Source organism: Haliaeetus albicilla, chromosome 19, assembly GCF_947461875.1.
Source record: "Haliaeetus albicilla chromosome 19, bHalAlb1.1, whole genome shotgun sequence".
Classification (NCBI taxonomy): Eukaryota; Metazoa; Chordata; class Aves; order Accipitriformes; family Accipitridae; genus Haliaeetus; species Haliaeetus albicilla.
This window is the reverse complement of record NC_091501.1, coordinates 13,766,514-13,790,153: the sequence shown is the minus strand read 5'-3', so window position 1 is coordinate 13,790,153 and position 23,640 is coordinate 13,766,514. Positions and strand designations below refer to the sequence as shown.

The 23,640-nt window shown below is 49.2% G+C and overlaps 1 long non-coding RNA gene across 2 annotated transcripts in view; it reads right to left on the bottom strand.

Annotated features, from left to right (window-relative positions):
• Positions 1-5,063: 5,063 nt before the first annotated feature.
• The window catches only part of LOC138690083 (uncharacterized), a 32,397-nt gene continuing 13,820 nt past the window's right edge, over positions 5,064-23,640 (bottom strand). Inside the window, exons 4-5 of one of the 2 annotated variants that reach the window (XR_011328885.1) lie at positions 8,646-8,753; positions 5,064-6,022 (exon numbers count right to left, since the gene is read on the bottom strand). This is a non-coding gene — a long non-coding RNA (uncharacterized lncRNA). Of the gene's footprint in view, positions 6,023-8,645; positions 8,754-14,635; positions 15,190-23,640 lie in introns of those variants that run through there. The other variant, XR_011328884.1, reaches the window with a different exon arrangement.

Below are 23,640 nucleotides of genomic sequence, written 5' to 3'. Positions count from 1 at the left end.
CCCTTATTTGGCACTGTGCTGCAGTGAACCAGCTTGCACAAGGTCTGTTGCTGAAGTCGGGTATAGGGTATCGATACAGCTCCATTTAAACTTCACCTAACATAAACAGGGCTGCAGATTTAGCTGGGACACAAACATTTCTCTTTCACTTTGAGTAACCGGAAGGTTTTCCATGATTCTGGCAGCCTGCATCATGGGCAACGTGGATTTGAGGCTCATCTGCTCAAGAACCTCTTGCTTGGTCAGACCATATCCTCCAACTTCTCACGTGCAGACCCAAGCTCTTACGCCATGGAGGGTACAATTGAAAAAATGCGGTGCAGTATTTGTTTTGTTTCCTGGATGTACACATTCAATTTGTTCAATGTACAAGTTAATGGGAAAGCAGTCACTCCTGTGAATCTGACCCAGCATCTGAAAAACTGATCAATCAGCTTTGTAATATCCCAGGTGCTTACTTGGCAACACTATTTGCAGCTAAGCAAACCATTGGAAACTAGTTACTGAAGTGCAGCCACTCTTTCCATGAAGCATAACAGCAGTCACACACATCACCGTCCTTTAGGCAGAAAATTAGCAACATTGTACCATTTTTAGCTTGCATAGGCTCTCTTAGTCAAAAAGCACCTACCTACTGGGAATTTGGCTAGCACTGATGTGGCAAGCATCCTCCATCATGGCTCCTCTTCTGCATGCTTTGCTGAACTACATATCAAACCAACAGATCTAAGCCTTAGGTCTCAACAGATTTTCTGCTCTTAATCCATTGGGGCTGAAAACCACAGGTTGTAACTTGATGTTTTGTCCCCTAGAGAGCAATCGACAGGCAAACAATAATTTGTGGCAACGGATTTAAAGCCAGGGAATCTGGATCTTTCCAAACCTTCCCCAAAGAGTAGCACTGAGAGGGGCCCACCATGTACACGTTTGTTTGTGGTCAGCCATGCTCACAGCTGCTGCCGAGCACTGGTCTGTACATCTGGCAGAGAGACGAGTCAGACGCGGGCTGGCTTGAATGGCTGCAAAACAAGATGAGGAGCTAGCGATCTGCCCTGGAAACCTCGGTGGGAAGCAGAGCGGAGAGCCACGCAAACCCAAACGCTTTCATGTCTCTCCAGGTCTGTTGTCTCTGCTTCTGCCGTCTGCAGCTATTCCACAGGCAGCAGGGCTACGGCGTAAACAAAGAGATATTTTAATTGTTTCCAGACCAGCGGTTAGCAATGGTGCTGATACGCATACTGTGCACTCCAGTACTGGTTCCTATAGACTGCCTCCGAACACCCAGCAAGAGCCTCATTGGGATTCACCGCCGCAGCCTGAGCTTGTTCAGCTCAGGTGCAGCGCGCTGTGGAGGCAAGGCACCCACGGTCAAAGAGAACAGCCCCGGATGAAATGCAGAGGACTCTTCACAGCAGGGTGGTGCTCCATGCGTAGAGGAGCTCCCCATCAGTCACTCCAGGAGAGAAAAACTATGTTCCTTGAGGGGAATTAAAAGGCCATTTTGCTTACAACCCATAACGATTTTGTTCTCTGTTTCAACACCTTCTTAGATGGGGATTAGAGGTATCAAAGCAGCTCTGGCAGTGCAGCTGAATTTTTCTTTGTTGTAACCAGCCTTCTTTAGTCTGGACCTAAAGACGCAATATGAGGGAAAGCCTGATTTCTCGTCCAAAGCCGCTGATCTCACACAGATATGAGAGGTTTTGCTGGGTACCCATCTGCGTGGAGCAGGAGGGATTCTGTTCAGAACTGGTGCCAAAGCTGTGCTCCCCACAGAGGTTTCTGGGCCAGATTCAGTTTCTGGGCCAGTTGATGTAAACCAACCAATTTGCATGTAAGTCCATACAAATTAAAAAACGGTATGGTTGTGTGCACACCAATTACTGCAGGCGTGGCAGGGGTTGGAAAGGCAAGACCCAGGACAGTTTAAGCTAACACAGACCTTTCCAACACTTCATTTGACGCTCACCCGTTAGTTGCTTTTCCTGCTATGCTACTTCTGTGGTGAGTGGGACTCCCGAATGCTAACTTGTGACTTCACCAGCATCCATCTTCAACCTCACCGGTACCTCTGCTTATTGCTGCTGCATTTGACTAGGAAGATACTCAAAGCCCATTCCTTCTACAGCAGTCAACAGAAATTAAAAGTAATTTATTTCTAAATCCTGCTAAGAATGGGATACTAGGTTACACTGATGCTCCGGTCTAGAAATAAGGCAGAACCTTACAGAGGGCTGAGCAGCCATCCAAAGATTAGCAGGATTGAGTTGTGTTTCCAGTTCTTTCACTGAATTGCTCTGTGCCTATGAGTAAATCAATTCATTTATATTTTCCTCACCTATAAAATGGAAATGGTCATAGTTAGATACCTCAGGGAAGTTGCGAGGCTTAATTAGTCAATACCAGTGCCTTGTCAGCTCTCATTACCACAGTATCTCAATGTTTATTGCTCTGAAATTGTAAAATGCTACTTACATGCTAAACATTACTATTCTAGGTGAGATGGAGAGACTTAATCCAGTTTCTCTGTAAATACCAAAGGCAGGGAGTTGACATTGCCAGTAATGGCTTCAGTATGAGGTCTGGCCTACTTGGAGAAAAGTTTCCCTGACATATAACAATATTTATTTGTTTCCAGATCCCTAATGTAGCTACTGTGGAACCAGTTTAAGCTGCACTTTTACTGGTTTACTTAATTCAGTATATGTAGTTAAACTTACCCAGCATAAACATGATTTAAACTGGTTTAGACACATCTGTGGTTCCAGTGCAAGGAAAACAGCTAGGATCACTTCCTCTGGCATAAGTAATCCAGGCAGGTCTCAGTCAGAACAAGGTCTATGAAAGACTTTCAAAATCTGTTTAGATGTCAAGTTGCTCAGAGAAAAGTGATTGTAGGCAGCTTGAAGTGGGGGATGGCTGGCAGATTCATGGAGTGAAGGGATTTTAAGCGCCCAGCCTCAAAGGGAAAGAGCTAGTGACTAATGCGGTTAGTCATCTCCAGACCTTTCCCAGAACAGTCCTGCTTGTAACTAGGGAGTTTTAAGATACTCAACTTTTTCTGTCGACCAGTTAAGGGAAAGCCTGACCGTCCACAGGAGCACAGTCTTGACTTTAGGGGCTATTTCCATTAGTGCCAAATGTGCATTAGAACAGACCTGAGATGCTGGCAGCAGGGCCGAGGAGCTGCCTTCACCCCTTCTCGCCCCAGCCTCTCCAGTAGCTGTGCCTGCTGAGGAGGGGGGTGCCTGGCTAGCCAAGTGGTGACAGTTAGCCCAGAAAAGGCAGGCTGCTCTTCCTACTGCCTTTCCACAGGGGCTGGGAAATGGTTTTACGCTTTGCATTTTGCAGACACCAGCTTCATTCTTCCATGGCACCTGCAGCACACCCCTGTACCCAGCCAGAAACGGTCCTCCCCGGGGTCTGACACAGCCTGAGTGCCACACCGTGAAGGGGGGCAGGGGGGCTGCAAGGCAGCGTGGCTGTTCCCGTCATGTGTGCTGCAGTGTACAGGGTGCACTGAGCAGTACGAGTAGAAATGTGGGGTGCTACTGTCTCCTTTTAGAGTCCCTGGTTCCCCTTCCTCTCAGCCTACTGTTTTGTACATGCATCTAACACTAAATCCAGGGAGCTTGGGCCACTGGTACGGTTCTGCATGCACTTGTGCAAGGCTTTACCAATCGCCACAAAAATCAATATTCTGAAGCTGCCCAAAGGATTGCTTCCTGGACATGATTTGCATGGCAGTGGTCTCCTTACTGATGAAATAACTGTGTGCTGGGAAGTAACTGTGCCTGGCTGATGATCTTGAAGGTCTTTTCCAACCTAAATGATTCTATGATTCTATGGAACCCCTGTATCCTTGATGGCAACTCTACTGTTCAGAGGCTTTCAGAGGTGTGGACTTAGGCCACGTGGTGTATTTAAGACAGGCCACACAATGACAGCAGCTGGTCACCTCTCTTGGTCACTAGTCCAGTTTAAACCATCAGTGTAGAAGTGGAAAGACCTGCTTGTGCCATTAGTGACACTGTCATCCATTGACTCCTCCAGCTGGTTTTCATCTACTACCTCTCATCAAACACTTGAGGCTCAGCTCCAGTGTTTCCCATGCTAATAAGATGTCAATACAAGCTGCTAGCACTCCTTACAGTCAGGCATTAGGCTGGAGGGATGCTGTAGGCCCCTGAACAGAGATCCAGTAAATAGATCACAGTGTTGACCAGAGGACCATCTAGGCTTTGGTTCTCAGCTCCCCAAACAGCTCTGCCAGTGCACCTCCGCTTTCCCCTAAATTCAAGATGAGGATCCTGCTGCAAACAACCTGGCTGTGGTGAAATGGTTGCTCCTGTGGAAGCACCTGAATTGTTTTAAACATGTGACTTGATGAAAATACAAGTAAATATGTAATGGAGAAAGGCCTGCATTGGTAGGGAGAAGGGCTGGCTGTTTTATTGCTTTTTCTGCACTTAATAGCTTTCAAGTTTGGGGTTTCCCACATCTGGCTTTCCTGGTTCACCCTCACGTCTAAGCCTCATTTTCCTGGTGGGAAGAGAGGGATGTATGCTGGCAGCTCTGTCTGTCCACCTCAGCCCCCAAGCTGCTGTCTGCCCTGCTAGACCATGGCGTCAAAAAAATCAACCGCTTGAAGTTAATGCTGTATGTAATCACCTAGATAAACAGACTGATTTGCGAAAGTACTTGGCACCCGACTGTCCTGCAGGTTATCTGAGTGGCCATCTTTCCCTTGCCTGTTCCCAGGGGCGGCTCCCAGTGATATGCAGACAAAATGGGGTAACTTTGCTGGCAGCTGTGGGGGTGACCCCACTTTATGCTCTGGGTGAGGGCAGAATCTGCCCCTGAGCCCCAAAATGTGGCAGCAAGGCTTTGATTTATACATCTAGACAAAGCCCCACAGGGAACTGCTGTATGGAAATAAAAAACATTATGCTCTACAATTAGAGAGGGAAGAAGACTTGGTGGTTAAAATATGAAGTGGTCAAGCTATTAACCTTCTCATTTAGAAGCAATGGTCACTAAATTATGGGGCATGTCTCCTTCCTCCTCCTCCAAAGAATGGGCCTTTGAAGACGATACTGGTCCGTTATGTGAACAAGCAATAAAGCGTAATTAATCCTGCTCTGAAAATATGATCAAATACTGGCAGTGAGTCACAGCTGAGCCTGAGGGGGTTAAGGAACTTAAATCAGAGAGTCAGCATGTCAGGCAAATAGCAAATCCTCCCACTGCCTCCTGTCACCCCAAACACACAGCTAGGGCTGTCCTTGTTGGTGACATGAAGTTGCTACCTCACATGGACTCCATGGGGGAAAGCTCAGTTCATGCGAGCTCTCATCACATGGGCTGGCTCTGTTCAGGACAGGAGGCCTCCGAGGGAGAGCCAGGAGAGCATGGGAAGCGTGTCCAGAGTCAGCAGTCTTCCCTCGGTGTCACTGCTGAACCACGTGAGGCACGGTGCTGGGGGGCAGGTGTGCGTTTGGGGAGGGAGCGGGATGGAGTTTCCAGAGATCCTATCTTTCAAGATGTAATATTGCATATAGGTCCTAGCCAGTCCTGGTAGTTAAAAATCCCCTGGCAGTGTTTGGGCATGTGTGCTCTGGGCACATTGCAACCTGAGCAATTGCATTTTGCTGGACTTAAAGCAATTCCAGACAGCTTCAGCTGGAGGAAAAATTAATCCTCCTCTTCTCTGGTGAAATGTGCCCTGCTGTGCAAGGTCTATGCTAGAGGCAGCTGGACTGCTGGGAGGAGAAATGGCTTGTTAGTACATACCGTGGAGATGCTTCTGGATGGAACATGTTTTGTACTTCTGATCAGCGGTCAGAGTGGATAGGGAAAAGTCTCTAGAGACAAGATGGGTCCTACAAGCCCCCATTCAGGGAAGTGGCAGTGCGCAGCTGTGATGTCCTGAGACACGTAGACGGGGCAGATCACCTTGTCCTGGCCCACTTGGCTTCCAGTGCCTGCTCTTCTCAAAACACGCTGCTTGGGCACATGTTCTCTGTGAAGCAATTAGATGGGAGAAAAACCTTGCCAACATGAGGGAGACATGGCAGAGAAGCATTTTCTTGCCCACCACAGCCAGGAGATTTATGGCGAGCAGTTCGCACACCACAAGATCGTGCCCATCCTGCTGCTCCTCTGGGTGAGCCTCTACAAAGAGGAGAGAAACCAAAGCCACTCTTCTTTTTGCAGAGTATCATCTGTCAAGAAGCATTACCTATCTGCCAGCCATACTTCATGTTCAAATTCACTGCTCTTTGATCTGGGGAATGTGACGAGGCAGCAGCAGGGCAGATGTTTTTTGGGTGCACATATCGAGCCATACCCAGCTTAGGCAGCTCAAGCACCTCCTGCCAAACACCTGCATGTGTTCAGAGTGAAGTGGGATGGGCAGTGTGTCTCCGAGCCAGCACGTGTAGAGCAGTGGTGAAGAGGCAGCAGCGTAGGCTTCAGCACGAACTGGACCAGCCCACTCGAGTACGGATTTGGTTTATTAGTGACAAGTATCCTCGCTCCTGTTATTACTTGGCTGGCGCGGTGGCAGCTAGTGTGGGTGTGCCTGCCCTTGCCAGAGTCACTCTCATTTGACTGTGTAGGCACACCTGACATCAGCGGTCTCCGCTCTTCGCTGGCCCAAGGGCACAAGCAGTAACATACTGCAGGCAACACTGTGCTGTGCTACCTTTGCTGGAAGCGGGAATGGTGCCAATGGAGGATTAAGCATTGTTCACTGCAAACACTTGAAGAGCTGATTTTTTGTGGGACCTATTCAATGAGCTTTTTGGTTGGGATGAGGATATACAATCTTTTGGATGTTCTCTATTTTAAGCTTCTAAACAGCCACTGCATCTCGCAGGAGCCCTCTTCCCAGCTCGCCTCCTCCCCAGGTCCATCGGCTGGTCCACTGACATATAACGTTCAACTTTAGCTTGTGCTCTCCCATCAGCCCTGTGGCCACAAGTACCAGTTTGCCCATGAGCTCTAGGCTGAGCTGACCACCTAAATGATTTCTGGTTCTCCACACCCAGCTTTCTAAGGCCCCAGAAAGGGGCCCCACAAAAGGCCACCATTTCCTGGGGAGTCTTTTTGCTTAGAGAGGCAAAACTTCACTACTTTTTCTTTTCTTTCCCTCCCCTCTCTTTCTGATGTAAATAGAGTCTCTAAATATCCATCACAACTCCAAAGCAAGTGCTTTTCTCAGCTGATTTTTCCTTTACATGAAAGGGGGTACCATTTTTCTGAAGTAGTATCATAGGAGTCAAGTTGAAAGCAAAACCAAGCAAAAATTCATTTAGCAAAACATTCGGATACCATTACAACAGTGATATTAAATATAAACCAAACTGACAGTCAAAATTCCCCTGCAGTCTTCCCAACCCCAGCTTTGAAGACCGTGCTGGGGAAGATTAAGACAAAGAAAAGTAAAGATGGCTTGAAGTAAAAGAGAAACCAGCCAAACTAATTCCTTTGATCCAGCTGAGAAAAAAATACAGGAGGAAAAGAACTAGCATAAATAGTAACCCCCCCTTCTTTTTAATGTTATCAGTTTTAGTACTCTAAACTGCTGTTAGTACAAGTGATCACTATGCCTCAAGACTGTTGTCTGTGAAATGAAGATGTTAACATATAGCTGTAACCCCGAGATGCTATAGGTGGAAGACTATAGAGGGAGGCAACGAGTGCTGTAATGAACTGCTGAATATGTCACTGTTTGCTACAAGATCTGCTTAACTGTGCGTTACAGACTCCATACTGCTAATAGCCGTGCTATGGCTTTATTGCCTGTGTTGATAGCCTGCAAGGTTAGGATAGGCAAGAAATTCCTACAATGTTATTAATGTGAGGAGGCGTGTGTGTGCATGAGCACATATCTATGTATGTACACAGGTAGCCTATATAGACTATGCCTTTTTAACCTTTCTGCTTAGGAAATTGCATGGAAATCTCAAAGCTGCTGAGCAAAGAGCTACTAACAGCTCAGGCCAACTGTTTGGCCCTTCATCTGAAGCAGCATGGGAGAGGGCAGGGTTTGCGGAGGAATGTTTTATTTGCTGGCTATACCCAGAAGGCCACTAGGTAGCTTGGGTCGATGGCTGTCAGCCCGTTACATCTATTCCTGATATCTCCATGTCAGTGATCAATGCCTGGTGGGAAATGGTCCTCAGAAAAAAAAAAGTCTGTGAGCAGTAGCTGGGGGGTGACTTGAAGTCACTGGTCACTTGCTGATTTACTGGCTCATTGCCGAACTATCATTTGTGTAGCCTGCCCTGGGGAACTCGGGGGGGTCTCCCTAACTGTTCTGCCCTGATTAGAAAGGATGAATGAGAGGTAGGATAGCATTTTTGGTATACCCAGTATAATTCCCAATCCTGGAAGGGGTATCTTTCATGCCAGGCTCCACAACGGGCCTTCTCTGCCCCAAATTTCCTCCCACCTGTGGGGTGGGGGACACAGAGGAAGGCAGAACTTCTTTGCAGCCCCAAGATTCAGTCAGAGTAATGAAGTATTTTAAGCACTCTCCATCCTTTTCCTGCTGCTGCCTGCTGCAGCTGCTGTGCCCCATGCTGTTTCTTTGTACCAGAGAGAGAAGGACAGAGGCATATTTTCTTTTCAGCACTTACTGCCGCTCAGTGTTCTTCACCATCTCCTGTCTGCAGGCAGAGCAGTTGCTCCTATTCCTCTCTTGTCCTTTCCCAGACAGATGCCTTCTATGGTTTAGCACCAATTTCCTAAAAATAATAATGAACTTTACTGAACAAGGAACCACACACTTATTTCTATTCTCTGACTTACTCTGCCTGACCATTCTGGGTGAATCCAGTGTATAAGCGCCTTTCCTCAAAGGCTACAAACAGCCTGAGGCAGTGATTGATTTGTCCCACATGTATGTGCTGCACCCAGCACCCTGGGCTCTAAACTGGGGCCTGATGCACTACTACAGCTGAAAAAAACCCCTTATCTGAGAGAAGCCTTGACACAGAAGGAGACAAATACTTCTATGATAGCACAGGGAATAGTTTTGGTGCTCACTTACCCCTTGTGCCCCAACTTTAACAAAAAACACATCTAAGATTTTTTTTTTATTAAGCTGGCAGCTGGCTTTGCTTAGCTTTCTGAAGTTATGGCTATGAAACATCAGATCAGTGCCAAGCCAAACTCTGTCACTGTGGTCATACCCATCGTGCCAGAGCCTTCCTCTATTCCCATGCAGATATACTCCGGGAGACACTACCAGCAAAGCACTTATGGGACAAGAAGAGCTAAAATTGCAGCACTGTGCTTTGTGGTGCTATAACAAATCTTTCCCCCTCCCAAAGTTCCCCTCTTAATCTGCAGCTAATAGCACCTCACCGGGAGATTGGACTCTGCGGAGGAGCAATGTTAGCATGCCCAGCCCCCTCACACCAACATCCAGCCCAACACCAACATCCCTCCCTGCACAGCCACCACTCAAAGGTGCCCTGCTCCAGGACCAGGGTGCCTGGAGCCCTGCTACCAGGACAGGCAGCCACAGGGAATGAATCTGCCTCTCACCTATTTATTCTGGAGCCATGTGGGGCTTAATGCTCCTCTTTCCCAGTTGCAGAGTGACCCAGGTGGGGCTAATGAGCACTTGCCTTGCTTAGCTAATTAGAGGCTCTCAGAGCAGCAGACTGCAGTTCTAGGCGTGGGGCACTTGCAGAGGGAATATAGTGTGTGGCTTTTATTTCCAGCTTTTTTTTTTTTTTTTTGGTCAAATAAAAACCTCTGGCAGGACTAGCACAGCACAGATGGGAAAGAGCAATGAGATGAGGCTTCACAGCACTCTTCTCACCCTCCCCACCCTTCCTCTTCCAATCTGCATTATTCTGGGGTTTCAGGAGGAGGCAGGAGCAAAAGATTAGGAAGGCTGAGCCATTTGTTCCCCTTCAAAGATAGATTTTCAGTATCTGATCCAAATTAGCATAGTCCTTTGGAGTGCAGTCTAAGTCTCTCCACTTCCACAACTCACCCCTCTTTATGCCACCCATCATCTCTGCAGGGTCTAGCAGAGCGTGCCCCAGTGGCACCCGCAGCCTGGCTGGTGGCAGCTCTTGCTGAAGCCCGTCTCTGCCCAGAGGCACGTGAAACTCACGCTTTGCTTGGGACGCGTATGGACCCCAAAGTGCTCTGCAGGCAGGTCAGAGAGGGCTTCACCCACCCTTCCCGCCTGCGATGTAGCTTCCCCACGAGTGGGGCTGCTCAAGGATGCTGAAGGAAAGCCTTCCCTCTCAGAAATGCTAGGAGACACTGAGGAAGCCCTGGCCCCTCCCGTTCGCAGACCCCAGACAGACAGCGTGCACCTAAAGCCAGCACTGCCGCCCGCCGCTTCCACCCGTGGACTGTGGCCCAGTGTCTGGGGCCGGGGTGGAGGGGGGACAGCCACCGGCGGGAGGTCTGCAGCACGGACAGTGCCCGCTTGAGCCGCAAACCTCGTGGCGGGGAAGGTTTGGGGTGCGGGAGCCCAGCATAAGGGACGGGGCTTGCCCTACACAGCTCAGCTTCGCTTGGCAGGGAGGTCACGGCCGGAGCTGCTAATGCTGCTCCTGGCCATCGTACGTGTGGCAGTGGGCTGGCCAGCACATGACAGCTCGAAGGGATCTGGATTTTATTACAACATCACCTCTATCATCACACGCCCAAAGAAGGCCCTTAGCTGCTGATGAGCCTGCCCCACACTCACAGGCTTGATCTCAAAAAGTTGTGGTCTGAACTCTCTTTTCCTTGTCCATCCAGCCTTTACATACAAATTGGAGTAAAAAACCAGCTGCTGCTGAAAGGTGCTTATTTTTCGTCTTGCTCTTGCAAGCTGCTTTTCCCTTGCCCCTTTCTAGCTGTTATTTAGTTCCCTTCACGTTGTGTTCCCCTGGCTTTTCCTTTGTTTCTTTCCTAGGGAAGCAGCACATCATTATGGCTGGTCTTTCTCTAGAGCTCTCCTAGCCGAGGTCATTACTTAGCTTGCGAGATCCAACGAGGTTGCTGTTTGTATGGCTGTGAGACCTATGAAAAAGCAGCTAATCAATTCAGAAAATCATCTGGGTGGTAACCCCACTGTCAGCTTATTTTCTTCCCTTCCACTTAGACATCAAACTGGCTGAAGAGGGCTCTGGGGAATGAGGCAGGCACTGAGAGCTGCTCCTCTGCAGACACATCTGTGTCTTTCATCAGCAGGGCTCAGGGAATACCACTAACCGGAGAGGGGAAAAATCTCTTTGGAGCTGAGAGGCTTGCGGTCTCCGTCCTCTCACTCTGAAGAGACCCTACCCAGCGGGGAAGCGATCGTTTGAAAAGTGGCTAATGCACTAACATTGTTTGGCAGAAACTGTCACATTATAGACAGAGCTGGGGGAGGATGGGGACAAAACACACAGCAAGGAGGGTGGCGTTCAGATAGCCTCACGTCAGTGAGCAGACCCTGGTTGCCAAAACAGCTCGTGATGGCTAAGTGGAGCAGCAATTGGCAATAGTACATGCAAATGGTCTTCTGGCAAATGAACTTGCTAATTGTTGCACTTTGCTTTAACCCACTCTTTCTCTGGTTTGTGTCTTTGCAGACTACACCAGAACAGTGCACAGTCAGAGCTGTAAAGCCTTTACCACCGCCCGTTTTAGTAATTAGAAGTATAGATGCACAGCGCCTCGTACACTGGGACTCGGTGGTGTCACAGCTCATTCAGAGAAGATAAGTCACATCTGAAAGGCATTCTCTGGCAGACCAGCTAGCCCTTTGAAGGGTGGGGGTGGATGTGCGTGCGTGTGTCCTACCCGTGGATTTGGCCAGCAGTCTGGAAAATGTCAAGGTTAGGAAAGGCTGAGCTTCATTTGCTTTTCACAGATCCGGGTAATGAATTTTTCATTTTAAAGTATTGTTCTAGCTTGAAAAGCGAGTCTGTAGCACTGGCATCATGGGGTTCCACATCTGTCTCTCAGTTGCTCCGGACCATGTTTGCCCAATTTACTAAACAGGGAATTTTTTTATGTTTTGCAACCCTGCAAACTGAACAGGAGGCCTGAGGCTTTAGCAGGGTTTTCCTCTTCATATGCCTTTATCAACGTGGCAGATTTTGCTCGCTAACCCTTTATATTAATCTCCTCCGCTGGTGTTGCTTTTGCAAGGAGGCTGGGCAAAACCAAGGTGCAGGAAGGGGAAAAACATCAAGAACTTACTTTTGTCACTAGACGGAGTACTTTTAATTCTGAATGCAAATGGGAAACAGAACTCCACAGTAAAAACAAAGGCATTTTCCTCCCCAGCCAGGGTTGAGTCAAAGTCTTTTCTTCCCCTCCTTTGTGGTTGCAGCTTGATAAAACTCTATAAAAGAATGAGCAGCTTGAAGAGATTCACTGGGAACTCGTCCCTGTTTCATTATGTGAAATTCAGAGATATTAAATTACATTAGAAATCATATCAGGACAATTAAAGGCAGTATCTTCTCAAGCCATTCACATCTTACCTGGGGAACTTGCTTGCGCCATGTGCGATGGAGCCCAGGGGTCTTAGCAGGATTCAGAAAAGAGTTCAGCAGGTCTCAAACACTTTTACAGACAATATTAAAAGCTATCATTAAAGGAACAAAAGGTTCTAGTGATGTAAGCCCTGATTACCAAAGCTGAATTCAACTTTCGCCTGTGGAGTTTGGGAAGTGTTTCATCAGTAGGGATGTTTTCCTGCTTCTACCTACTGGAGGTTTTTGTGTCCCTGCCCATGATGCTGACCTCTGGCAAAAACAGAGCACTAGAAGTGAGGAAGAGTTATTCTGATCCAACACAAACCAGTTCCTCTTTTTCTACTTAAACTGCTGAGCACTGAATGTGCCCACTGTAATCCTGACTAGTCCTGAGGGGAATGGAAGGTTAGAGAGATGGCTTGAGGGTGATGCCCACAGGGTCCTTACTCCAGTAAGGGCTTGTGCTAGGGCTTGTGAAAAGGTGCAAAAAATCCTTTGCCTTAAACAAATATCTTGGGGCAGTGAGTTCCACAGCTTAACTACCTGCTCATGTGGGAAGCAAACAAGCAAACTTTCTTTTTATCAGATTTATTTCTCTCAGAAGTTCATTCCACTGGCCGTGCTGCAGCATTGGCATTTGCAAAGAGAAAGTTCCTAAATGTTTTCTCTCTAAAAGTGTTTTACCTCTTTTAAGCATCCCTGAAGGATGCCTGCATCATGCCAGTAGTGTGCATGTACCAACTGCAGTCGCTGAAGGGCTGCTGGCAGCCAGAGCACAATTCCCTTGTGTCACTAGCTGCTGTGAGCTGTAACGGAGACCAAGGACTTACCAGCACCCAAAAAGGGACCAGCCTTGTGCCTACTTGATCGTACCAGACCACACAGAGGTAAACCACCATATCCACACACTTAGTAGTGTTCACACATGCAATGGACAGCGGATGAGCATCTGGGCATAAGAGCAGCACTTCGGCCACAGCAGGACCACAGGGAGAAGCACCAGGGTCGCAGCCTAAGCAAACCCGACAGCAAATGCGAGTGCACGTTGAGGGGCAGTTCTCAGCAGAAGCCACAGTAACTGTTGTCACAAGCAGATTGTGACCAACCGTGAGCATTCCCACAGTGGACAGAAGACCAAGGCATCCTGTTTGTCCCCATGCCTTTCTCCTGCCCGTTGCTGCCCACCCTGCCTGGCTGCGTGGGGAGGAGGCACACGCGGGGCCGACTTGCCCACGCTGCCTCGGCCGGGCTTATTTTATTTTCCTCCCAAGGTGCCCACTCGTTTCCCGGCTGCTGCACGCCGCTTGATCGGCCCCACAGCTGCCATGGGGGCTGGAGCCCCACGGGAGGAGGGTGCAGCCGACGGGGCAAAGCGCTGACCGTCCCCAGGGTGGCCACGCATGGGATTTGGAGGGGGGGGACTGGAGGTGGGGAGCAGGTGGCGCGGTGCTGAGCTGCTCAGCTGTTGTGTGGCTGGAGAGAGACGGACGCAGCTGGGCGAGGGAAGGAAAGAGCTCAAGGTCTGGCAGTCTTTCTGCTTTACAGGTCTGTAGCCGGCACAGGAGCGGCGGAGAGCGATCGAGCCGAGATGCAGGGCCCTGGGTGCTTATGCTCCCACGAGGGGCTGTGCCACGAAGCACCCTCGCAGGGGTGCGATGTGCGCACACGGGGTTCGCGACAGCCTCACCCCGAGGCCCGTGCTGCTTTGTGCCCGGGCGAGTACCCCGGCAGCAGCCCCTGCTGCATGCCAGCAGGGGCCTTGGCAGCTCTCTCTGGGGCATACATTTATATCTGCTCATGCAAATAACCTGGAAGTGTCCCCCGGAGTGGGACAGCTGGTCCCCGGCAGCGTTTTTGGGAGCATTCTTTATGTGCCCATGTAAGTACCCTGGCAATCTCTTTTGGGGCTCGCCAGCAGGGGCCCTGGCAGAGGCCAGGAGGCAGCGTCTCGGTGGCTGAAGCCATGCCAGCTGAAGCTTTCCAACAGCAAAGCTTTCTTCTGGCCCAAACAAAGAGCCAATGTGGCTAGCGTTATTGATCTGTTTCATGCCTTGCTGCTTTTAACGTGGCAGGAAAAGACCGAGAGTTTTAATTTGTCCAAATGGTTTTAGACAAGGTTAATACAACTCATCGATAAATGCCACTTTTTATTAAGTTTTAATTACAAGGTCATTTCAACAGGCTGGACATGTCCTGCCTCTTCAGTGTAGCCGGTGGGGTTTTTGTTTAAGGTGTGCTTCCTTGAGCTTCAGTGATTAATTTCCATTGCAGACCTAGGAGCTGACAGGCTGCTGGAGAGGCCGACTGCCTCAGTGAATTCCCCTTGGCCCCAGTCCCCGTGCTGGCAATTACAGCGTTACGTCAGCGCTGTGATCGGCAATGCACGCTGGGCTGGGACGGCAGCAGGAGGAGGCAAGCTGGCGGTGTCAGAGACATTAAGATATCCACAGACTAAATCCAGTTGTTGGATCTTCTTTTTTCACGCTAATGGAGACAGTCCCTTCCAACAAGCTGCAGCCTGGCTGTGTCTCAGTGCCTGTGGCACAGCCCTCTGTATGTTTTATTAAGCTTGATTTCTCATATTGCAGTGGGGCCTCACTGGGGCAGAAGCTGGATGCAGAGTTTAGACCAAAATCTTTGAACCTATCACATTGCTGTCCCTCCTACATCCTCACCTCGATACATCTTCATCTTGGCCCTAGAGAAGAGTCCAGAAAGGGTGCTGGTGGCTCTTAGCCCCCTCTTCTCCTCAGGGACTGGTGAGGATGACACAAATGGTGAGCATTTAATCTTTCCTGTTGTCTCCCAGAGGTGGGTTTTGAAAACACGAGAGATGCAGATAGGATCTGGTTCAGGTCCAAATCACAACAGGGTGAATAAACAGAAACTACCAGAATTACTGGAGTCAGTTAGAAGTTCAGCTTGGCTTATAGTTCTTCCTCTCCAGAGTGAAATCGTGAATACGCTTTTAGCATAAGAAGGTGTGTGCATGCACGTATTAACCCTGAGGCAGAGTTCCCTCCTATACACTGCACTGCTTTCTGTCCCCAGCACCGCTTCAAAAACTTTGCTGAAACAGTTATTTTTATGTGGTTGGCAATTTCTCTATTTGCTCCCTTTTTTTTTTATAGCAACTTTCCACATCCTTTCCATGCAAGCAAGATCTTTATAAGAGTGGAGAACTTCACTGCTGCAGAAGGTACAGGGGTGCCAAACCACTGCTTGGTTGTAACGCTACAAACCATCCCTCCCTCCACTGTCCTGTACCTTCCTGAAAAGCCGGGGAAGTTGCAAAGGGCACCTTACACAAATGGGCAGGGAAACTAGAGCTCAAAGTTGTAGAAAAGTCACAGCGATGCAAAAGAAACAGCAGGCAGCCTTAAGTGGCATTTGCTGTCAGATCAAAAGCAAGAGCATAAAAAGGTCAGAGGCAAGACTCAGTGAAACCACGGTACACAGGTACTACTGCATGGTTTGCCTCAGGTTATATTATGGCAGGACTTGGTGTTCAACGAAGCAGAACTGAGCATTAGACTGTTTGCTGTACAAACACAGGCTCATCCCAACCAGGCAGAGTGCTTGGGATACAGGTGAGGGGTGCCTGGCAAGGGTCTTTTCCTTTAAAATGCCCACTGCTGTTAACCATGGGCATTTGTGGTGGTGTGGTGCTTGAGTCTGGAGACTGGCAGCAGATTATACGAACCCCTGGCATCTATGTCTGCCTTGAGAAGGCTTACACAGCATGGTTGCAAGTTTCAGGGCCTTGAGTGCATCCCCTGGGGGTTTGGCTCCCTGGGCTCAGGGCTAGCAGGTAATCATGCAGGTGTCCAACATTGAAGAGAGCTGTTTGAGAAAGCTCTGTTAAAAAGCCTTAGTGAGGACCTGTTCTGCTCTTCACTCGTAATCTGAGGATCTTGCACTTGGTCCCCACCTGGGCTACCTCGCAGCTGTGTTGCAGCCATGCCTGTGTCACGTACCCTGTTTATGTAGATCTTGGCTTGTGGACTTCAGTCCCCGACTTCACCTCGGATCTGCCTTGTCATCACAGACTTGCCCAGCAATCGCTGGACTCTTGGCTGAACCTGGTTACCTGTCACCAGACCTGCTCTGCTCTTCTTGCTCGGGTATCGGGGGACTGTGCCTTTGACAGTGTGGCCGCTGCCCTGTGCCTGCCTTGCTGTTGCCCCCAGCTCCAGGCTCACTTTCCCTTGTGAAGCAGCCAGCCCTCGCTGCTTCCTAACAGCTGACACGCTGATTGATGCCTACATCCCTGACGTTGCTTGTGATTTTGCCTTGGCTGTCACCAGTGGAGTGAAACCACAGTGGGAAATAGAGTTGTCCGTCTGCAGAAGATGTATTGATCAGGCAGAATATAAAGGAAGCAGCGCTCACATATTATAATGCAAAGCAGCAATGGGCAGCATTCCTGCACGTATGTGCCACATACCAAAATCTTAATGTGTGCTAGAGCTATGAGGGCTGTCTCTCAAACTGAAGAGAGCCATGGGAATGGGGAATTTTAGGCAGATGGTGATAATGGCTCCCCAGGGCTCCTAACATGTCACTCTGGAGGGGGCTATGCTAGATGTGGAGTGGGATCCCAGGGTAAGCCAGAGGCATTGGTCCCTGCAGCCATGCTTCCTCCCATAGCTGATGATGCAGGTTACACAGCGGACCTTGCAGCAGCACGTTCCCTGTCCTGTCGCACAGTGTATTACTCACACAGGAGCAATTCTCAGAGCTGACAGTGAGGTTTGAGAGCCAAGGCTTGTTCACCAGTGATTGAAAGAAGGTGGGCTGAGAAGTGGTTGTGTTCCCATGACTACCAAAAGACATGGGTTGTTCGGCTTGAAGACCCTTCAAGCCATATCCTTGAGGCCCCTGTCTGTGCCTCACTTTGTGAGGTCAGTGATCATATCGCAGCTTGTTGCTGAAGGGCTTGCAAAAGCGACGCTTACCGTGTGCTTCATGCCTTTCTTGTCACCCAGGTTGGGGTGGGTGCATTGAGGACTTCTCTGCTTGCTGTGGTGATGCAGGTAGTGCCGTAGTGCTTTAGTGAAGGAGCATCTCTTGGGGTCATGCAGTGATTTAGGTGAAGGTAAGATTGCACCTATCACTACCTGCAGGACAGGGTTGGGAGGTGTCAGGGGACAAGAGGCAAAGTGTTATGGGCTGGGCTGAAATGCCTCTGAAGAACAGGATGAACAAGTCTAGGCATGCCAGAAATGCCTGGAGCTTTTCCTGTAATGATCCCAAGTGGCTGCGCTCTGCTGTTGAGTGCGTACCCTGGGCGGGTGACTGTTGTGATGAGCACCCTTCACCTTACTTTAAGCTCTGTTGCTCAGGTGCCGCTACGGTTGATAGCAATATAAATCCCCGCAGAGCACAACCCTGCCTAAGAAGCTGGGTAATGCTTGGGGGGAATGATGTTTTGCTGGCAGCACTGCTAGCACTAACTGGCTTGAGGCCAGTGTCTACATTTGCGGTGATAGTATATGGAGGTACATATAAAGGGAACAAGGCAGAAGCCTTGTTTTGACATCTCAAGGCTTTAATAAAGTTTGGAGGATTGCCTAGGCAGGATGAAGCTTGGCTACAAGACAGACACTTTTGGGCAGTCAGGTTTTAACTCAAATGCTCCTCACTACCATTAATTTTGTAGTATAAACCCATTATAAATGCCAACTTGCTTGCCTCACACACAGGAAGAAAAGAAACCGTACACAGTGGGGTGACTTCCAAGCAGCTGAAGGTTGGGTGTAGCTGCTGGTGTGCTCCCCAGCCTTTGCTATCCTCTCTCCCAAAGCATTTCTGGAGTCTTAGAGTATAAGATAGAGCCATAGCTCTGGGATGCAGTGTAGCATATGTGTCTTTTGGTGGGATTTCTATAAGAGTCCGGGGGGGAGGGGGAGGCGGGGAGAGAGAAACCATGGTGCTGTGTCACTGCAAGACCTTGTACTTCTTATTGATTGGGCTTGAAGTCTATGTGGCAGTGGAGCAACCTGGGTGATGTAGATACAGAGAAATGCAGAGCCAGTGAGATGAGCAGATAGTTGATGTGGAGACACAGAGTGTCTTGGCAGAGGTTGTGGTGATACTCACAGCTGCAGAGTGACGAGGGATGAACTCAGATCCTCTGTATCAAAGCATGATGAACTCCCAGGGCAGAGGTGGAGGCATTAGGGCAGATAGGTGGTTTGCTTTAGGTTCTAGTTGGGGAAGTCAGGTGGGTGGAGTATGAGGCTGGGAGTGGGGCGGGATGTTTGGATGGAATACAGCTTTTGGGAACAGGAATTTTGCCCTGCTTGTTATACTAGGGCAAACCCCCTCAAAACCATGCTGATATGTGGGAGCCACCATAGCCTGGTGATGGATAGACACCACAGGTCAGGCAGGAAATGTGACTAATACAAAAAGCAAGAAAACACTTCCCACAGTGGCACTGTGCTTTTTCCCTCCCTAAAGTCATTCCCTAGAGAGAGTGAGTCAAGTACTTGTGCTAATGCAGGATGTTTCAGTTGCCTAGTTTACTCTCATTTTTGCCCCAAGCAGATAGGAGAGGGAGAGAATACAAGAATACAAATAATAAACTTGAGGCTCTGCTAATATTCTCCGGGAACCTTCGCACAGAAACCTCGGAGTCAGCTTAGGACCAGCCCTGGATGGCACTGAGCCTCTTTTCCAAATACTCAGGGCTCTCAGCTCCTGCCCTGGGAGCCCTTGGCAGCCTGCCTTTCGCTCCCAAAGCAGCAGGGTGCTAATACACACTGGCTTACTTTGTTTTGTCCTTCCCCTTCCCAGCCCTCTGCTGCCGGGTGACAGCAGCAGGGAACAACCCTGGCAGGGGTGGGAGGATTTTGAAGGAAATGATGCAGTTTGACTTATTTATTTGCAAGCTCATCTCAGCAGCAGCGCAGCAACAGCCTGGCATGTGTGCAGGCTGATGCCAGTGAGCGCTGGCAGCTCCACGTGTTAGAGGGCAAGTGCCAATGAGGCTGTTGGGCTCCTGGAGCTATGAGCCCTGCTCTTGTGAGCAAGACAGATTTGAATTTTTGCAGGTGTCCAAAGCACTTCATCTTGGTCTCTGGTCAGAGGAAATCACGGCTATTGTATTTGGGAGCCAGGCAATGATTACAAATCAATGACTCCCAGAGTGATTCATCATTAACCTGGGAGTTTAGCTCTTTCCCTGGCTCTCTCCATCTTCCCTGGCTCCAGTTCTTGTAGCATCTCGAGTGTCTTATTTTAAATCAGGAGGTAGCCATGGATGTAGCTGAGGAGGAGTTGAAGGACAGATGCACAGAAGCATGGCCGGGCAGCTAAGCTGGGGGGGGTTCTGAAGGGAGATGGAGCACCTTGAGGGAGAGCAGAGCTTGGCTGTAGGTTGGGGAGCAATGCTGCTGGCATGACCCATGGCAGACTGTCATCCTCTCTGCTGCAGCGCTCCCACTGACCACCTTGCTTGGCTGGTAAATGGCCCAGATTTTTGCATGGCTAGGCACAAAGGTGGGGGTGGGAAGAAGAAAAAAAAAACCAAACCAACCTGTGCTCAGCCAGACCAAGGCAGAGGTTATTTAGCAGGCCACTGGGGAGGTTTTAATCATCCCAAACATCCTGGGCCAGTCTATTCTTAATAATAATTTATAGCACTTAGCACTTTTACACGTTCTAAGCATTTCACAGGCATTAACCAGGGGCTGGGACCACTTCAGAGCGGGGACTGGCACTGCAGTCTCACCCAGCCCTGGCAGAGAGGCAGGGGTTGAAGGAGCAGGCTTTCCACAGCCTGCCCTCGTTCCCTGCTGCGCCTGCCCACCTATGGCTGTCTTCCAGCCCCTTGTCCCACCTCACAGTTTTCCTCTCAAAACTAGAGTATGTCTATTATGCAGACTTGCTTTAAAACTGCAGCCATCTAGCCATTGGCCCGGGGAGTGCAGCTATTTCACCAGCAGATACAATAAATAATCACTATTGTCAAGCAGGGCAGCTAGGCAGGGAATTGGTCCCATTTCACAAATGAGGCAGCTGGCACAGAAAGGATATCTAACTGGTAGAGCTGGGAACACATTTCCCAGCTCCAACCTTCTCTTTCTGGCTTTACGGTGATATTTCCAGAGCATGGCTTAAACTTCAGCATGTTCAGAGAGGCTAAGCAGCTAAAAGAGACCCCAACCCTCTGTACCATCAGAAATGCTCCTTGGTTTGGATTTGGCCTACGCAAAATGGGTTGCCCACACAGGAAACACAGCCAGGTCTAGCCTCTGCTGAATTTGTCACCACTGTAACTTTTGCTATCATCTACACATGCTGCAGGGCTTTAATCTGGGGCTGGGATCTGCAGTGGCACACGGCAAGCTGATCCTCCGCGCAGAGGCTGCAGCAGAAAGATGGACTTTGCAGGAAGCTGTAAAGCACTGTGTGAGATGCTGAGCTGAAACATGAAGTGAAAAACGCATGTCCGCAAGCCCGCTGCTGCTGCTGCCTCTGCAGTCCTTCCCCCTTCCGACACCCCACCGCTGGGGTCTGTGTCCGTGCTCCCCTTTGCACTGCTGCTGCTGCAAGGGACTTAATGGTGGGAGAAGACACCCAGCTGTGGCAGCAGCAGGGAAGATGCAGGAGGGAGAGGTGGGGAAGCATGCTGGAGGAGATGCTAGCTATCACCTCCAAGAAGCTCAAAAGGTTTGAAAAAACCTGGTTTGCATATGGAACTGAAACTGAACCAAGGGGAACTCAACTGAGAGCACTAAGTGGTGGCCACCAGCTATTTAAAGCTTCACATGCATCTGATGTGCAGCTGGGCATAAAGAAAGGGTGTGCCTGCAGCTTGCACAGACATACCCGTGACAGTTTTAAAACAGGGCTTTTGAACACTGCTAGGTACAGCTGCAGCAGCCAAGAGGTCAGCATGGGCAAGAAACCAGGGAATAGCTGGGGCATTTGATGAAGGAGCAGAGCATGACTGATGCCCCTATCAGCCCCCGCTAAACAGCAAGCAGGACCCTAGCAAGGGAGTTTGAGATTATTTCAGGAGCCAGTCAAGACTGGATGGGAATTGCAGCTATGGTCTTGTGGACAGACACACAGAGCTATTACACAACCTCCAGAAAGGCTGCCTACTTCTCAGCAAGAATTCAAACTAGCCAAGAGATGTATCAGCGTGGAAATGACCCCTATAACATTCCTTGTTGGTCCTTTACACAGGGCAAATCTTCCTATACCATGGCTGGGTTCCCAGGGAGGTCCGACACAGAGCTGTGAACGCCTGCAGGCACTAGAGGAATCCAGGTCCTCCCAAAAATGGAGCTCCTGGCTGGTGGCAACCATACCCTGGCTTGGGTTGTCCTGTTCTCCTTCCTTCTACCCTCCATGTCCAGACAGATCCTGCCTAAGAGCGACTACGGTCTTATTTCACCAGTGCTGGCCCCCCATGATTTTTGTTTTCAGAGCATGGACCACATTTAATAGACAGCAAAGCATCTCAAACACCTTCTTATTTCCTAGCACAACCCTTGCAACATCTGTACAGCACTCTCCTGGCAATGGCTGCGATTGCTTATGTGGAAAAGTCCCATTAAAGAAGTGTTTTAGCACTGGACTTTGGTTTTGTTTTTCAAACTTGATTTGACAGGATGTGCCAGTGCTGCAAATCTCGGAGGCCCTCTGGCAGGCATTTCCAAGACCCCTGCCTGACTCTGAGCTGCTATTTGAGATCCTTCGCACAGCATTTTAACCCCTCTCAATGCTCCTCCCTGGGAACTTGTCTCTAGTGCCCAATTGCTCACTACAGAGATGGTTTTCTAACTGCCTAGCCTGAATTTGGTTTTATGGTCCTAACACCAGGGTTTACTACTTAGAGATAATTACAGCAATTCCCTTCCTTTGCTTATATTGTTCCCTTGAAGGTATTTGTAGGCAGAACGCTTGTCCCTACTGAACCGTCCCTTTTTCACTCCACACGCTTCCCTCTGTGGTCTCTCCCTGTACCTCCCATCCTCAGGTTGCTTTCATCAACTAATAGTTGGCTGCAAAGCATATCTAGGTCATCTTTCTACTTCTCTGATCTTCCTTTGGGAGCAGGATCATCTTGAGACTCAAGAAAACCCCTGTCCTGCTGAGGAGCAGGCAAGGGGCCACAGCCACCCTCCCAACAGGCTGCCTGGCTGGGGCTTGGAGAGCATTGGGGAACCCTGGCTGATCCCTGCACAGATGCTGGGACTAATCTTGGTGACAGCAAAGGGTGAAGGGACCAGGAGAGGAGGATAGCTGGTGGTGTCCAGCTAGGATATTCAGGGGGGCCTGTCCACCCCACTTTCAATCTGTTGCAGTGGTGCCAGTTAATGAAATTAACTTATTATTGACCAGATTCTACTTTCTCTGCCTTAAAAATGACCTTTGTGACTGCTGTGGGTTGTTTTCAATAGCTCTTGGCTTATGAGATCTTTCTTTTTTTATTAAAAAATTAAAATGGTTAAAATTTTTATTAAATTAAACCAAGTGGACTTTGTTCTCCCCTGGAAGCTGTTTATGTAACATCTGTTTTAAATAACTTTAAAACTTGGTCCATTCAACTGTGCAAAATAAAACAGTGAAATTACAATATTTGTTGTGATTTAAAAAAAAATAAAAATCAGACCATACCCACCTCCACCTTATTTACTCCCCAGGCACGAGCTGAGCCCTGTGAGCCCAATGCAGACCCAGTGTGGCCAGTTGGATTGATGTCTGCCTGGTTCACACAGCTGGCAAAGACTGGGCAAAGTCATTTAAAACTACTTTTACATATTACTGTTTTCTGGGATAAAAAACCATTAGTAAGTAGAGTTTGCAGCATTGTTGGCATTAAACGTATGGTGCTCTACATCAGATAAGATGCCCAAGCTCGTGTGTTTTCCTGGGACAGCCTGAGCAGGGCTTAAGAGTTTCCCCATACCAGGAATGTGTGCCTAATAGCTTCTTCCAGGATATTTAAAAGCTGCATATGCATACCAGGGTACACGGGAGGGCTGCACAGACAAACCCCACTGACTCGCTGGCAGCCAACGACAGGTTAAAAAGCCCACCTCTATTCTGTGCAAGAGCTGGAGGGGTTCCCCCACTGCTTTGACCCCCCCAGTTCCCAGCGCAACTCCCTTCAGCCGCCTGCCCGGGC